Source organism: Hakea prostrata, chromosome 9 (assembly GCF_041222555.1).
Source record: "Hakea prostrata isolate BN-2017 chromosome 9, UWA_Hpros_2, whole genome shotgun sequence".
Taxonomy (NCBI): domain Eukaryota; kingdom Viridiplantae; phylum Streptophyta; class Magnoliopsida; order Proteales; family Proteaceae; genus Hakea; species Hakea prostrata.
In genome coordinates, this window is record NC_142608.1 from 16,981,906 (window position 1) to 16,997,984 (window position 16,079).

The 16,079-nt window shown below is 43.0% G+C and overlaps 1 pseudogene; it reads left to right on the forward strand.

Annotated features, from left to right (window-relative positions):
* Positions 1-15,708, forward strand: part of LOC149004870 (amino acid transporter AVT1I-like) — a 36,174-nt pseudogene extending 20,466 nt beyond the window's left edge.
* The last annotated feature ends 371 nt before the right edge of the window (positions 15,709-16,079 follow it).

The window sequence follows — 16,079 nt, forward strand, 5'->3', positions numbered from 1 at the left end:
TACTATTGTGCTGGAAACAATGAAAGAAACTTTGAATATACCCAACAAGATTATCCGTCCAGACTGAATTGCAGTTAAAGAGAAATAAAATGAAGACAAGGTTGTGCACAATTAGAAAACAAAGAAGTTGGAAGTTAAATTCTACCCTTTAAATTTTTACTTGAGTCATAAACGGATCTTAAGATCATGGCTCCATCGGTTTAAATGGAATCAACTTCTCAAACCTTACAAATCTTTTTGGTCAACGTTAATAGTATATCATGTATTATCTTCATGGCCATTGTTATTTATTTTATATATATATATATATACATATATATATGGATATATATCATATATATCCTATATATATATATATCGGTATACATATATGGGTCTAAATACCAAATATACATATACATATCAAACTAGAGCATAAATATAGATATATATCTATATATATATAACTTATTACTGGAATTATCATTATATCCTTAATAATAAAAATAAAAGAATAAATTTACAATTTTGTCTTTAATGGATAACACCTCTTCATCTGATTATTATTATCAAAGAAAATAAAAGGGAGAATAAATAGAAATCGAAGAGTTAGTTTTTAATTAGAAATGACATTTATATCTATTATTTTATCTTTAAAAAATATTCTCAATATATAAGGGGCCAAATAATGATATTTTACATTTAAGAAGAGAAAAAACTTAGAAAAATTAAGAGAATTAGGGATTAATATAATTTGTTTTTAAATCCGGCCCCGCCCCTTAGTGGGTCTCCACTTCACTCTCCCCTGGTCATTAAGTATATTCAAATTCAAATGTGAAGTGACCAAAATGCCCTTCAAATTATTTAATATAGTATACTAATATATGATTGTAAAAAAAGATAATTGATCATTAAGCGTTAATTATAAAAAATATATATAATAATAATAAAATATATTATAAATAATCTGAAGTGCATTTTAGTATTTCTACGTTTGAAGTTTAAATATGCTTAACAGCTACTAACGATTTAATCTGTCTGATTATTATGATCCACACGAAATATGTTATTCTAAGAGATGTAACTTCAGCTTATGGTTTACAGACTACTAAATACCCACGGCTAAAAAAAGTCTTCTCGATGTGGTACGGTTTCTTTTTGCAGTAATATCAAGTTTGCTACAAAACTCTCCTCCCGCGAACGCTTGTTTCAAATTCTCCCTCCCGCGAAGGTGTATTTTTTCCGCAAAGGATTCCATCGATCTGATCTCAAGAACTGGTAAATGCTCCTTCACTCTTCAGGACGTTCCGTTTCCTCCAATAGTTTCGAAGTTCTGTCAATTGTCACTCTATTCAGTAGAGTTCAGTTTGAAGGAGATTCAATAGGTTTGGAAATTTAGCTTTGTTAGCATTAACTGAAAGAATTTTCCCAATCGGACATCTTGAGGTATGTTTTTCCGTTAACGAGAACCCTAGGTTCAAGGAAAAATCAGCTGACTGCGTCAAATTCTCTTGTAAATGCTTCATTGATTCGATTAGGTCTTTTATCGAGGTCAATCCATTTGCGGTGAGTCCTCCACGGTTAGTTTCATGGTTTGCTTCTGCATTTCCTTTTTTAACATTTTACATGCCATGAATCATCATTTTGAGTTGCATTGATTTGTCTGATTTTTATCATAGATGCAGGCATTACGAATAGATTTGGCGTTGATGCGTCCAAAATCTGCTCAGCCCTTAGATCTCCTCGTGATGTCCTGCAAAACGAAAGCGTCAGATGTGGCCCGACCGCTGGGGTTGGGAGTCCACCTCCGAAGGCTAAGTCAGTTGATGAACTTAATCACAAACGGCTCTGCTAGAAGCGCAGAGCTAAGGAATGAAGAAGCCGGGAAAGGTGATCTAGATAGCGAGATCGCTGATAGTTTAGGTCTATCAGTATGTATCTGAACCTAAGTCTCAGATAGTATTCTTTTCGATCCCCTCACCTTGTATGGTAGTGAGGTTTATATAGAGTGTACCTTCGAATCTCCTTCGTTGGATGCACTTGAGCCTTCTTCGGGTAGTTGTTGGATCTTATCAGTTGGATCCGTTGAGCAATAGACTTCTACTAGTTTGGGCTAGTAGAGGACTCCTGAGATAACCTTTAGGTTATGCGATGATTATCCCTTCGATAATGATTATCCGCAGCCGTCAATTCGAGTCTGCCATCATTAGGGTGATTACCCTAATCCATAAGTAGGATTAGGGCAGGCTTGCAGCTGAATAAGCTTTCTTCTTCAGCAAGCCATCTTCTAGATCCGGTTCGCTCGGGAGCGAGTCGGATCTCTTCGTCTCGACCGGGGTCGAGGGTCGGACCAGGTATGAACCCGGTCTGATCATAATCTCTCCATATCAAGAGCCCCCCAGACCAAGCGTTCGGTCGTTCCCAAGGGCTTGGTTTTTAACTGGGTTCGTCGTCAGGTGATAATCTCTGCGTGCTTCATTAAATGTCATATCACATTTAATGCGGCGGTCACTTTTCCTCGAGCGTTGTGAGTGTAAGGCCACATATCTCCTTGCAGTTGATCTGTCGTGGCTCACGTCATCCAAGCGACGGTTTCCGAACGCCTATTTCGGATTCGTGAGTTCAAACTTTCAAAACGTCTTTCAATCTTGATCGCTGATTTTGAATCAATCTCGATCGTTCAGATTCCCGAACACTCGTGCGGGAGTTTTAAAAGCGGCTCGTTGTCTTCGCAGGTTTCATTCTTCTTGTCCGGAATCTGAACCTTTGTTGTCTCCCTTTCGCCTTCTCGCTCTCAAGCTTCCGCCTCACCTGAATCGTAAGTTTCTTGGTCTTTTTCTTTTTGTAGTTCTCCTCGAAACAAGTAATGGCGGACGATAGGGCTTCTTTGGTACCCAGTGTTGGTAGTAGCAGTGATGCTTTTGCTTCTCCTACTCCCGAACAGTCGGATAGTGACAACAAAACCCTAACTGTCCTCTGGCGCGAGTTCGTTGAAGTTTCTCAAAAGGTTTTGAAAGAAAAACCGAAACTTCTCCCCGTCCTTCTCGAGTCTTGATCTTCCAAGATTGTCGAGTCTTCTAGGCAGCCTCAAACTTCCGGGTCCAATGGTGGACCCGGCTCGTTCCCCTCCATTTACGATGAGGAAACCCTTCTTTCAACTGTCCAAGATTTTGATCTTCCTTCCTCATATCAGGTTAGGGCTCCCCACCCCGATGAGAGGGTTGATTCATCCCTTTCGGGTGAATTTTCTTTGTATATAGATGCACTTGGAAAGCGGGGTTCGCTTTCCCTTTTTAATCCTTTGTTCTCCATGATTCTGAATCATTGGAACATTTGTCCCGAATGCTCCTCCCCAATAGCTCGGCGTCTTATCGTCGGCTTCTTGGGTTTGTGTTTTGAACTTGGCATTATGCCATCTCTTTCTCTCTTTGTACATTTTCATGTTCTTTTTATCTCCCATCCTCCCGGATGGATTTTTCTGTCCAAACGCAATAAGGCTGAACTTGATTGGAGGGGCAGCATCCTTGTCAAAGGAACTTGCCCTTCTAACCACAAAAGATGGCACGAACGATACTTTTTCTGTCGAGCGCCTCCATCAGATCTTAACTTCCCAACCACCTGGAGGAGGTGTACTTCTTTTTCCGAGAATAACCGAGGCCTTCCCTTATCCAGAGAAGACGAAGCCCCATCGGGAAGATCAAATCCATTCCGTGGTATCAAGAGATACATGGATTTGAAGTGGAGTATAACTCCATCCTTCGATCATCGGGGCTTGGCTCATTGTGAGCTTCTAACCACCATCCTTTAATTTGACCGAAGTGATATGTTTTGAATTCGACTCTTGTCCTTCTTCTTTGCAGTGCCTCCAAAAATGAACCCTGAAAGCCTGCGGGTGAAGGCCGCCAGGGCCGTTGTGACAGCCGAGCAACGATCGCTCAGAGTCTTGACCGTAGATCAAGAGGCTTCTCTTCCCTCTCCCGACCCCTCTTATAGGGGTATCGGGAATATCGGGCCCAGCTGCTGATGCTTCGGGTAAAGGGAAGAAACCGATGGTGGAGAGGTCTAATGTCTCTTCCTCCGCCCGAACCAAGAGGAGGCATGACACAATTGATGCTCCCTCCAATAAAAAATCCAAAGCTTCAACGGATGGTGAGGAGGTCTTCACCCCCGAGTGGACCCTGAAGCTGACCGACAGGGTGACTCGGGATCCCGAGAAAGCTGCGGGAATGGAGCTCCCTCGGTCTTGCTCCTTCGATCGCCAGGAATTTGAAGCCCTGGATGACACCTCCCTTGTTAGTCAATCTACAAGGTACCGGTCTTCTTGCTTAGTTATTTTTTCATAATTCCTTATGACTTCTTCTGATATTTTCCGCCTTCCCAGGAATGCTGTGTTGAGCTTTTATCAACACATGGAAGCATTGAGCCGGGTTGGTCTCACCTAGGGGTGTAGGAATACCCCACCCCCCCCCCCCCCCCCCCCCCCCCCCGTTGGGGTATCCGAATCCGTCCGATTATTAATAGGATGCGGATATGGTATACCCCTTTCTTACCGAATATTATCCGTCCGATAAAATTATCCGATTAAGTTACTTATTTAGATTTATTATTCTTATTTTTATAAATTTTACCTATGATATGTGATTATTTTTCTAGATTTTCTACTAAAATAGCTACCAAAGTTGTTAAATTCTTAAATTTCAAACTTAGCCCTCACAAATAAAAAGGTAAAGATGTAAATATGTAGTTGAAAACTTGTATTCAATCTATATTCATGCCCATTTAGAAGAATCTACTTAAGAAAATAACTATCCGATTATCATCCGAATCCGACAGAATCCGTCCGAAAACCGATAGGATATTATCCGAATCCGTCCGAATATAATAGGATGCGGATATGGATATACCACTATCCGATCCCGACCGGCCCTTTAACCCCCCTAGCCTCACCCCTAGTCTCCTTGCTGCAAACTCACGTGAAGAGAATTTGGCGAAAGCCAATTCCGAAATAGACCAGTGATCGCAGCTGCCGTGGAGCTGCGGAAAAAAGCATGAGGAAGAAGTGATCTCCCTCAAGGAGGCCCTCGAAGCGTCGAAGATTCGTGCCTCTGCTGCCGAGCGCGAGGCCAGGAAGCAAAAAGCAGCTGCCACGTTGTTTGGTGACAGGCTTGAATTCAAATGTAGGGAGCTTGAAGAACATCTGAAGTTGGCGATCCCTAGCAAACCCGAGCATATAAAGCCAGAGCTTCAGAAGGAGTGTGTTCGGAAATACCTGAACAGCGTACCTTTCTCCGAGCTGCTAGGTATCTACAACCTTCAAGCTTATCGCCTGGGGCAGAACAACGTTTGGGAGTGAATCCTCGGATCAATCCCCGCCTCGACACTTGCTCCTTTTCGTGAGGTGTGCCACAAAGAGGTCTTCGGGAAAGTTGGTATGGATCTCCCAGACCGGGCTCGGGAAGAAGATGATCCTTTTCCAACCGACCCTCAATATGAGGCATACCCGGGCCGACGAGCCGGCACTTCCAGGAGGAGAAATCACAAGCCGAGTCTCAAGTTGCTGCTGTAGAGGACTCAGCCGATGCCATTCTTGAGGAAGGCTCTTCTCATGATCCTGAGAAAAGTCCTCTCGACCAGGGTCCCTCGGGCAACAATGAAGAAAAGGCTTAGGGAGTTATCTTTTTGTACAGATTTACCCTCTATTTAATGAATAGACATTTTTTTCTCCTGTTGGCCTTTATATTTCCCCGTCTCCTGCCGAAATCTTGCCTTGAACATCAAAGTATTAATGATAAAACTCATCACTTAACTTTACATTCCTCGCCGAATAATAATCTTGTAGAAATATTGTGAAGATGCGTTTCGGGAAGATGCATTAATCTTCCCCACTACTTCATTTATTGCAAAGTCCGCACGTTTCCCTTCTGCGAAGTTCAAACGTTTTCCTGCTTTTGTATACCATTCACTGTTTCCAATGAATCGAAAATACATCCGTTATTTTAATGGCGGTGCGATGATTGGAGGTATCTCTGCATCAGGTGCTTGCTTCCACATGTTTCCATGTGGCATCCCTCCGACCGTTGATCTTGCTTTCTGCCCAGATTTCGAAGCGTCATTTCGATCTAGGTCGTCGATTGTCCTTAGCCTTCAACCGTCGTCTTAATACTCCGAGGCTATTTAAAGCCTTCGTGGGTACTCTCCATCTATCCCGACTTCCGCAAGTTAGATTTGCTAAAGTGCTAAAGCGACCTTTCGTCCTTCGGCTCGCTTCCGTATTCCTCGTACTCCAACAACAGCTCTATCAACTTTTGAACAAGTGAGTTTTTTGATTACTCGTCTCTTTCCCCACTTCCCCCCTGAGTAAACCGCACGGTAGTTATACTTGGGGTTTAGTTTTTGGTTTTGTCGAAGTGATAGAAAACTAGGGTTTCCCCCTAGTTGTTGTCGTTTGTTTCGTAGACTGATACGGCTTGTTTCTTTGCATAGTGGCTCCCAAGATCAACCCGAACTTTATCGAGCAAAATCTTGCAAGAAAATCGTTCGTCGGTGATGGTTGGGGCCAGTGCGGTGGTTTCAGCTAGTGAATCCTCCAAGCGTAGAAGGCGATCGCTGCCGGTGAATCTTCAAGTCGATTCCCGCAGTTTCTATTGATGTCGTCCTTGCGCCTCCTTTGCCCGAAGTGATCGCTCGTCTTTCCCAGGAAGATCTTGATCACTCCGTTGCCGATGGTGCTGCCGGCGCCCGCTGGTGAGCTCTGTTGGTGCACCCCCGAAGGAGACTCTTCGGGCATCTGAGGCAACTATGTTGGCGTCTGATGAAGGTGTGGTCCCAGCAGGTGCTGCTCCTATTTCCAACTCTAGTGCTTGTTTAGCATCCTCCTCCTCTCCTTCCGAGTTGGAGGATTTTGCCACTAGGAAGCGCCGTCGGGTGACAAGTGATGCAGCTCATCCTTCTCTTGGTGTAGCTCATCCTTCTCATCCTTCGCTCGAATTAGTGTCAAACGAGTTTGACAGAGCGTTGGAATGGTGTCTTGCTGCTCGAATGACTTTTGAGAGCGCAGCTTCTTTCCAAACTTCCGGATGAAGTCTTTACGAAGTCACTTGGTGATGTAAGTCTTTCTTCATTATCCTCCGATTCTGAAAAATTACTTTTCTCGCTCCTCATTAACTCGGAAGTTGTTTGCGGGAGTCTTCTTGGTAACTTCCACAACCAAGTGGAAGCAGTTTCTAGGCTCAGTAGGTTGAGCAATGAAGTTTCCAGGCTTTGGGAAATCTCCGAAGCTAAAGATGTTGAGATTGCTCGCCTTCGGAATCTAGCTTGGGAGGTAGCAGGAGAAAAAAATTCGATGATTGGTCGTCTTCAGTCGGACTTGGATGATGCCGGGGAGAAGATCCGGCGATCGGAGCGAACAATTGGAAAGTCGAGCCAAAGGATCTGAAACGTTACCCGAAAGGCAAGCTGTCGTTCCTTTGCCCGAATCCCTTCCAACCGATGTTCGCAGAGCTGCGTCTTCAAGTATTTACACAAGAAGCCCTTTGTTGATATGCTGAATGCTTATAACTTGCGGGCGTACGGGATGGTGAGAACGAAGTATGGGAATCAATATTAAGGAAGGATCCTCATTTTGATACGGTTCCCTAAAGTGCTGTTTGCCATCCTGAAGTATTTACCGACACGGGTATTCCTCCTCCCGACCGGGCCAAGGATAAGATTGATCCTCCACCTTCCAATCCAGATATTATGCATTATCCGGAAGATTCTCCTGTTTATTCTCCCCGGAAGAAGTCGGTTATGACGAGCTTGTATGCGAATGCGAGTTTGGTCGAGGACCATACTTCTCCCGGGCAAGCTGGACAAAGAGTATGAAATTGCGAAGGATTTTATGCATACCGAAATATTTTTGTATCCCCACCAATGGTTGACTCATATGTTTGTTCTAGCAAAGTCGCGTTGATCTTGTATAACTTCTCAACAGTCACCTATGATGACTTTCTTTTTTGACCGAAGATTGTATCCAGCTCTTGTAATTGTTTTGATACTGGCCTCTTTGGATCTTTTGAAGAAATAAGAAATTAACTTTATCTTGAACTTTGCTAGCCACTTGAATCGTTGTTGCATTAGGTCTTAGTTGTTTGAAACAATGCCTTTACTTAAGGATTTCCGGAGAAATACAATAAGTCTGAGAAGGAACTCACTCGGGTTTTAAACCGATGCCTTTACTTAAGGATTTCCGGAGAAATACAATAAGTCCGAGAAGGAACTCACTCGGGTTTTAAACCGATGCCTTTACTTAAGGATTTCCGGAGAAATACAATAAGTCCGAGAAGGAACTCACTCGGGTTTTAAACCGATGCCTTTACTTAAGGATTTCCGGAGAAATACAATAAGTCTGAGAAGGAACTCACTCGGGTTTTAAACCGATGCCTTTACTTAAGGATTTCCGGAGAAATACAATAAGTCTGAGAAGGAACTCACTCGGGTTTTAAATTGATGCCTTTACTTAAGGATTTCCGGAGAAATACAATAAGTCTGAGAAGGAACTCACTCGGGTTTTAAACCGATGCCTTTACTTAAGGATCATTAAAAAATTCAATAAGTCTCGAAGGAACTCACTCGGGTTTCAAACCGATGCCTTGCAAAAGGAACTCACTCGGGTTTTCATCCGATGCCTCGACTTAAGAAAGTTCGAAAAATTTCCATAAGTGTTGAAGGACCCACACGAATTTTCATTCGATGCCTTATAGTTGGATCTTGTTCTTGAATGTGGTGTATGATGCCCCCCAATCAAAAGATAGTTTGTTGAAAGCCAAAAATTGCATTGATTGAGTTGAAAATGATTACATCACGAACAAAATTGAAATCATCCTCAAGGATAAAACTTTTTGAGATGCCTAGCATTCCACGAACGATCCAACTCTTTCTGGGTATTGATGTTCTTCAGCCTGTAAGCTCCTGAACCGACCGGTTTCACAACCATATAAGGTCCTTCCCAGGAAGGGTCCAATTTTCTTTGGTGACGCGGGTCGGAAGCTAGGGTGTTTCTCAACACCAAATCTCCGGCTAAGTACCGACGATTCTTCACTCGAGTATTATAATGAGACGCTATCCTTCTTTGATAATGTTGAGTTCGTGCTATTGCCTTTGCCCGAACTTTGTCCAACAAATCAAGACTATCAAGCAGTCCTTGTTCATTTGCTTTTTCCTCGAACTCATGATCCCGTAATGTCCCCGCCATTATCTCCACTGGTGCCAATGCTTCGGATCCATATGCCAACCTGAATGGAATTTCTCCTATGGGTGTTCGAACCGTAGTTCTATAAGCCCATAGTACATTATGAAGTTCTTCGACCCAAGAAGCTTTGTCAGCTTCGAGTCTTCTCTTTATTCCTTCCAAAGAGCGTTCGTTTAGTAACCTCTACCTGTCCATTGCTTTGGGGGTATGCCACTGAGGACATACGATGCTCGATCATATATGTTCCACAGAATTGCTATGATTGTGGACAGTCGAACTGAGTACCATGGTCAGTGACAATAATCTTTGGAATCCCAAAGCAATATATGATTGATTCAAGCACAAATTTCTCCACTTTTTTCTCGAGAATTGCTGCCAGCACCGGCTTCTACCCATTTTGTGAAGTAATCAATTGCTACTATCGATATTCCCGTCCGCCTGATGCCTTGGTGAATTTGCCCATGATATCAATTCCCCACATTGCAAAGGGAATGTGATTTAGAATTGAAGTCATAGTTTCCGCCGGGCGCTTCGATCTCGTAGCATGAATTTGACAGTTACCACATCGACGAACGTACTCCATAGCAGCCTCTTGGACCTTAGGCCAATATAACCCAAGTCTCAGAATTTTGTGAGCCAGGGCTTGTCCACCCATGTGAGCTCCACAAATTCTTTCATGAACCTCAGCCAAAGCTGATTTTGCTCCTTCAGGGCCTAAACATCTCATAAGGGATCCAAAGATAAGATCTTTTGTATAGTCTCCCATTCCGAATGACAAATCTAGTTGATCGAATCTTGGTCAACCTCGCCTCTACCGGATCCTCGGTAATTTGTCATCCCTTAGATACTCGATTATTGGATCCATCCAAAGAACGTTCTACTTCAATATAAGAAATTTCTTTCTCATGATAACTTGGAAAAGTTATCTCTTCAATGTAGACCGAAGGGTCTAGATTCTTTTCCTTGGCATTGGCTAGTCGGGATAGCTCATCTCCACCATCGAATTTTCATTCCTCGAAATCTGAGATATCTTCAAATTCCGAAATTGGTTTTGAAATGCCTGCACTATCTCTTGATATTTCTGCAAGCATGGTTCTTTAATACCATACTCCCCCTGGACTTGGTTGACTATAAGTTGAGAGTCACTATAAATAGTAACATCTGCAATAGATAATGCTTTTGACAACCGAAGTCCTCGCTATCGAGCCTCATATTCCGCTTCGTTATTACTTGCGTCAAATGCGAATCTCAAAGCATATCGAATAATAAATCTGCTGGACTTTTTAATAGAATTCCAGCTCTGCTCCATCTTTATTACTCGAACCATCCACATATACCTCCCAAGTGGTTGGTATAATGGGATCCTCAATGGTGGGTTCCACTGGTGCGATAGTTTCTACTACAAAGTCGGCTAATGCCCGAGCCTTGATTGCAGTTCGGGGCTTAAGGCTCACTTGGAACTCGCTGAGTTCAACCGACCGGACACCATCCTTCCGGACTTAATCAGGTTTGTTAAGAACTTTACTAAGAGGAAAAGTTGTAAATACCTCAATTGGATGAGCCTGAAAATATGGCCTTAGCTTCCTGGCGGCCATCATGAGAGCCAGAGCCTGCTTCTCAATCTGTGAATATCTTGTCTCCGCATCTAGCAACACGTGGCTTATATAGTAAATCGGCCACTGTTTTTTATCTTTTCCCGAACAAGTACTTGCACCGACCGCCGAAAGGGACGTCGCTAGATATAGCTGTAATATTTCCCCCTTCTCCGGTCCAGGCGGGCGATGGTTGTCCAAGTGCTTCTTTTAATTCCTCGAAAGCTTTCTGGCACTCTTCAGTCCACTTTGCTTCCTTACTGCCCTTCAGGTCTTTAAGTCTCTGTCTCTTCCCAATCATCTCGAACTTCTATAGGCAGGGCAGTTACCTTCCTCAGGCCCTCCTTGTCTTTTAAATAGGCAACATAACACTGCCGAGAGATCTTCTGGTCAGAGGAGACTTGACCAATTCCCATATCAGTCGGGAATTTTATCTTCAGGTGCTTTGTCGAAACAATAGCACCTATCTTGGATAAAGATGGTCGTCCGAGGATCATATTATAAGTGGCGGTTCCCGAACCACCAAAAAATTGATTCGGACAGTTGTTTCCTTAGGAAAACTTCCAATGGATAAATCCAACTGAACCGATCCTTCTGCCACTGCAGATGACCCTGCAAAGCCATATAGATGTGTGGATGAAGGTTTCATCAAGTCCTGATCCACCTTCAATTTTTGATACACTTCGTAGGAAATTAGGTCGATTCTGCGGACCACATGTATCAATCAAAACTCTATGCACTTCCCGTCGTGTAATCTCTACCTTGATGACTATAGCATCATCATGAGGTAAACAAACATCTCTTTCGTCTTCCTCGCTAAAGGTGATAGAATCTTCACCATTCAGCTTCTTCCGCTTCTGCGTCTCTCCGGTTCCAACAAATTTGGATTTTGTTTTCAAACTCAGGAGTGATTCGGGCTCTGGTCCCCTGAAGATGGTAAGGATCGGTGACCGAGTAGCTTCAATCACCTCCTTGCCTTTCTTAGACTTCGGGGCCTCCCTCGATCGTTCCGAACTAACCGAACGATCCCTTTTAGGAGCAGCTGCACGTGGCTCACGTGGCTCCTCCCTTCTTCTGCTAACGAAACGGGACAGATGTCCCTGAAATATCAATCTCTCAATATCTGCCTTCAGATGACGACAGTCATTAGTATAATGACCATAGTCCTTGTGGAATCGGCAATATTTTTCCCGATCCTGCTGCTCTTCGGGTTTCAAAAGAATTTTAGGCGGCCACTTTAAAATATTTTTTCTTTTGAGGATATTCAAAATATCAGCCTGAGGAGCATTCAATGGAGTGTACTCACTTTTACCGGGGGACCTTTGGCGCCAAGGCTGAGATTTTCCAACCCGATCACGAACATTTTTCTTTGGCTTCTCGCTCGTCAGGAGCCTTTTGTTCCTTATTGGAGACTTTATTATCCCCTTGGCGCGCATCTAGAATCTCCATGACTTCAGCCTGCTTCGGCATCTCTCGTACCAACTCAGCATAAGTCGCAGGCATATCCCGTAGTAATAACTCCGGGAGTTTCCGATTAGTGAGTCCCGTGAATAGAGCTGTTCTGGCTACTTGTTCATCCAAATTTTCTATCTCCATCGTCACTTTGTTGAATCTTTTCAGAAACTCTCTAATTGATTCGTTTTTTCCTTGTTTGACAAGAAACAAGGTTTCTTCCGTTTTCTTGACTCCGTATTCCACTCGGAATCGCCCTATGAATTGGCGCGCCAATTCATCAAAGTTTACGATCCTTCCAGAGGGGAGGTTCGAAAACCACTTTTGTGCTTGCTCCGATTAGAGATGAACCAAAAACCACCGCATAAAATTTCATCGAATTACCCGAAACCGCCATGGTCTGGTTGGTAATAGCCGATGTGAGCTGTTGGATCTCCGGAGCCATCGAATGTTGAGAAGGTAGGCAAACGAAAGTTATGGGGAAACCGATATCCCGCAATTGGCTCGGCAAAGGGAGTCTTCCGAATGACTGAGTAAATATCCTCAGTTATTCTTCCCTTAGTCAACTGCCCTAATTTCTCATTGATGTTGGCCAATTCCTGACCATTCTGGGTCGGGTGATCTTCAGCAATATGATCACGACCTCGATTAACACGATCATCTCGTGCTACTTGATCATCACGAACAACCCGTCCTTCCCGAGCATTCCTCTAGTCGCGAACTGCTCGATCATCACGAACGGTTCTTCTGACAGTGGGTGAGTGAGTTCTTACCCCTGTATCCAACCTTGTGTTTGAATCAGTTGTACTCTCTTGTGGTCTGTCGAACCGATCGTCTCGCCTTGGTTGATCATCGATCCTCCTAAGTCCTCGGTCTCCTTCACGGAAATTCTGATCGATATTCCGGTCTTCAACCAATCTCTGGTCACGTGGCAACGCACGTCTCCCTGAATCGCGCTGATTAGGCCCTTGTGGTAAAACCACTCGTCTGGTGAGCATGCGGAGTGCTTGGCTCACCTCCAAGAGTTGAATCTTTACCCGATCCAATTGATCTTGGATTGTATCGGGGAGGAGGATTACGTCCTCCCTGGCCACCATCTACCTCGATAGGATTTTGGCTTTCTGGGGAATATCTCGGATTATTCACTCCAGGGATCTGAACACCGAATTGCGTTGTGTAGCGGCTGCTGCGGTTGCTGATCTAGTCACCATGGCTTTTCAAGTTGTTTCCCACAGAAGGCGCCAATTGATGCGTCCAAAATCTGCTCAGCCCTTAGATCTCCTCGTGATGTCTGCCAAAACGAAGCGTCGGATGTGGCCCGACCGCGGCGGGTCGGGAGTCCACCTCCGAAGGCTAAGTCGGTTGATGAACTTAATCACAAACGGCTCTGCTAGAAGCGCAGAGCTAAGGAATGAAGAACCGGGAAAGGTGATCTAGATAGCGAGATCGGCGATAGTTTAGGTCTATCGGTATGTATCCGAACCTAAGTCTCAGATAGTATTCTTTTCGATCCCCTCACCTTGTATGGTAGTGAGGTTTATATAGAGTGTACCTTCGAATCTCCTTCGTTGGATGCACTTGAGCCTTCTTCGGGTAGTCGTTGGATCTTATCAGTTAGATCCGTTGAGCAATAGACTTCTACTAGTTTGGGCTAGTAGAGGACTCCTGAGATAACCTTTAGGTTATGCGATGATTATCCCTTCGATAATGATTATCCGCAGCCGTCAATTCGAGTCTGCCATCATTAGGGTGATTACCCTAATCCATAAGTAGGATTAGGGCACGCTTGCAGCCGAATAAGCTTTCTTCTTCAGCAAGCCATCTTCTAGATCTGGTTCGCTCGGGAGCGAGTCGGATCTCTCCGTCTCGACCGGGGTCGAGGGTCGGACCAGGTATGAACCCGGTCTGATCATAATCTCTCCATATCAGGCGTTGATTCATTATTATTCCAAGAATTCTCTCTGAAAATTTATAGCTAAACCCTAAACAAATAATCTACGGAATATCCATATAATCTTAAAAAGGGATTTCCATTTTATTTATTTATTATTTTCGTATTGATCCAATTCTAGATGAACTGTAAGCTGAAATTCCATTACTGTGAACGGTTTATCAGGGATTGGGATATTGTCAGTTCCATATGCACTGTACGAAAATACTTTCTTTTTCTCATTGCCAATGCAACTTGCTACACAGGATTGCAAATTCGTAGGTGCATACGAAAGAGGGATGGTTGAGCATGATACTTTCTTTTTCTCATTGCCAATGCAACATGCTACACAGGATTGCGAATTCGTAGGTGCATGGATGTTGATAGACGCTTAAAAACTTACCCTGAAATCGCTGAAGAGGATTTTTTGCATCCACAAGGATTCGATACCGGAACCTTGCTTAAGCGGACCAAGCTGCTAACCACTTGGACCAACCCCCGTTGGTGATATCAGTTCTAATGTATGCAGAGTTGTATTTAGTTGCAACTAGATTCTTGATATTAGAAGGGGATAATTTATATAATCTCTTCCCAAATATAGTCTCAGATGTTGCAAAATAAGATTTGGAGGAAAAGAATGTTTACCATACTTGTTTGTCTCATAATTTTGCCTTCTGTGTGGTTGAAAGACACTGGGGTGTTGGCTTCGTTTGTTTATCATTTGCTGTGTTTTATGGACTGGAGCAGTTGATGGAGTTGGGTTTCATAGAAAAGGAAGGATTTTGAATTTGAGTGGTATTCCTAGTTTCCTACTGCTATTAGCTTATATGCTTTCTGATACTGTGGTCATCTAGTCTTCCCCTCCATATATATTTCTATGAAGCACCAACAAAGCAAGTCTTCAAATCAAACATCTTCCCGTTTGTAGTTCTATTTGTAGCTTTTCTGTCTTTTAATGGAATAGTATTTAGGGTTCTAATTGAACATGTTCTTTGCTGCATGTCTTTGGTGAATCCAATAACCAAGTATGCATTGAAAATAAGCTTCCAAGTGACAAAAGGTAAAGATACATACCTTTTGTCAATACATTACACCAATTGTGTCTGCTATTGAGAATAAGCTTCCATCTAATTATAAAAATAAGCCCACAAGCCTCATGATTCAGAGTTCTTACTGATAACTACAGTTATTGTGGCCTTGATTGTTCCATTCTTCAGGTCTCTAATGGCACTTGTGGGAGCATTTCTAGGCTCCACCATTTCAGTTATACTGCCATGCATGTGTTACTTGAATATTTCACGAACTCTTGGATTGATTTCTAATGTTTCTCAAATATCCACATAGTCATACAGCTCTCATTATTTTTTGTCTGTGGTGGATGGGTGGGTTGGTTCCTGCTTTGTTCAACAATGTCTAAATCAGGTGTGTCAGAACTTTCTGAAGCTGCTTCTTTGAATGGGTTTCAGGTGGCCTACGGTGGTTTTAGAAATGCATTGAACCTTGCTGATTCTATGGAGCTTCTTTGAATCTTTGCAGTTGAGATAATGGTGCTGCGTGACAGATACATTGATCATGGTTCACCAAAAGATCAGATTCAATAAATTTACTTCTGAACACATGTCTCGAACTGTATTGTGTCTCATGGGAAGGGCTAAAGGCACACTTAAGCTGCAGTGACTAGAAATAAAGATGTAGGCAAAAAGAAACCAAATAGTACCATTGATTTGTGTTATCTCTCTTTTGGTGGGTTGTCATGTTGTTTGAGAAATTCCATTGAAACAAAGCTAATTTGAGAGTATGCTGTGCCTTTTAGATGAGAAAAAAAGAAGTATTATTTGCACACACAAAAAAATTTTATTTACAGGAATTTATCTGAAAGAATTATTTACACTAAGGT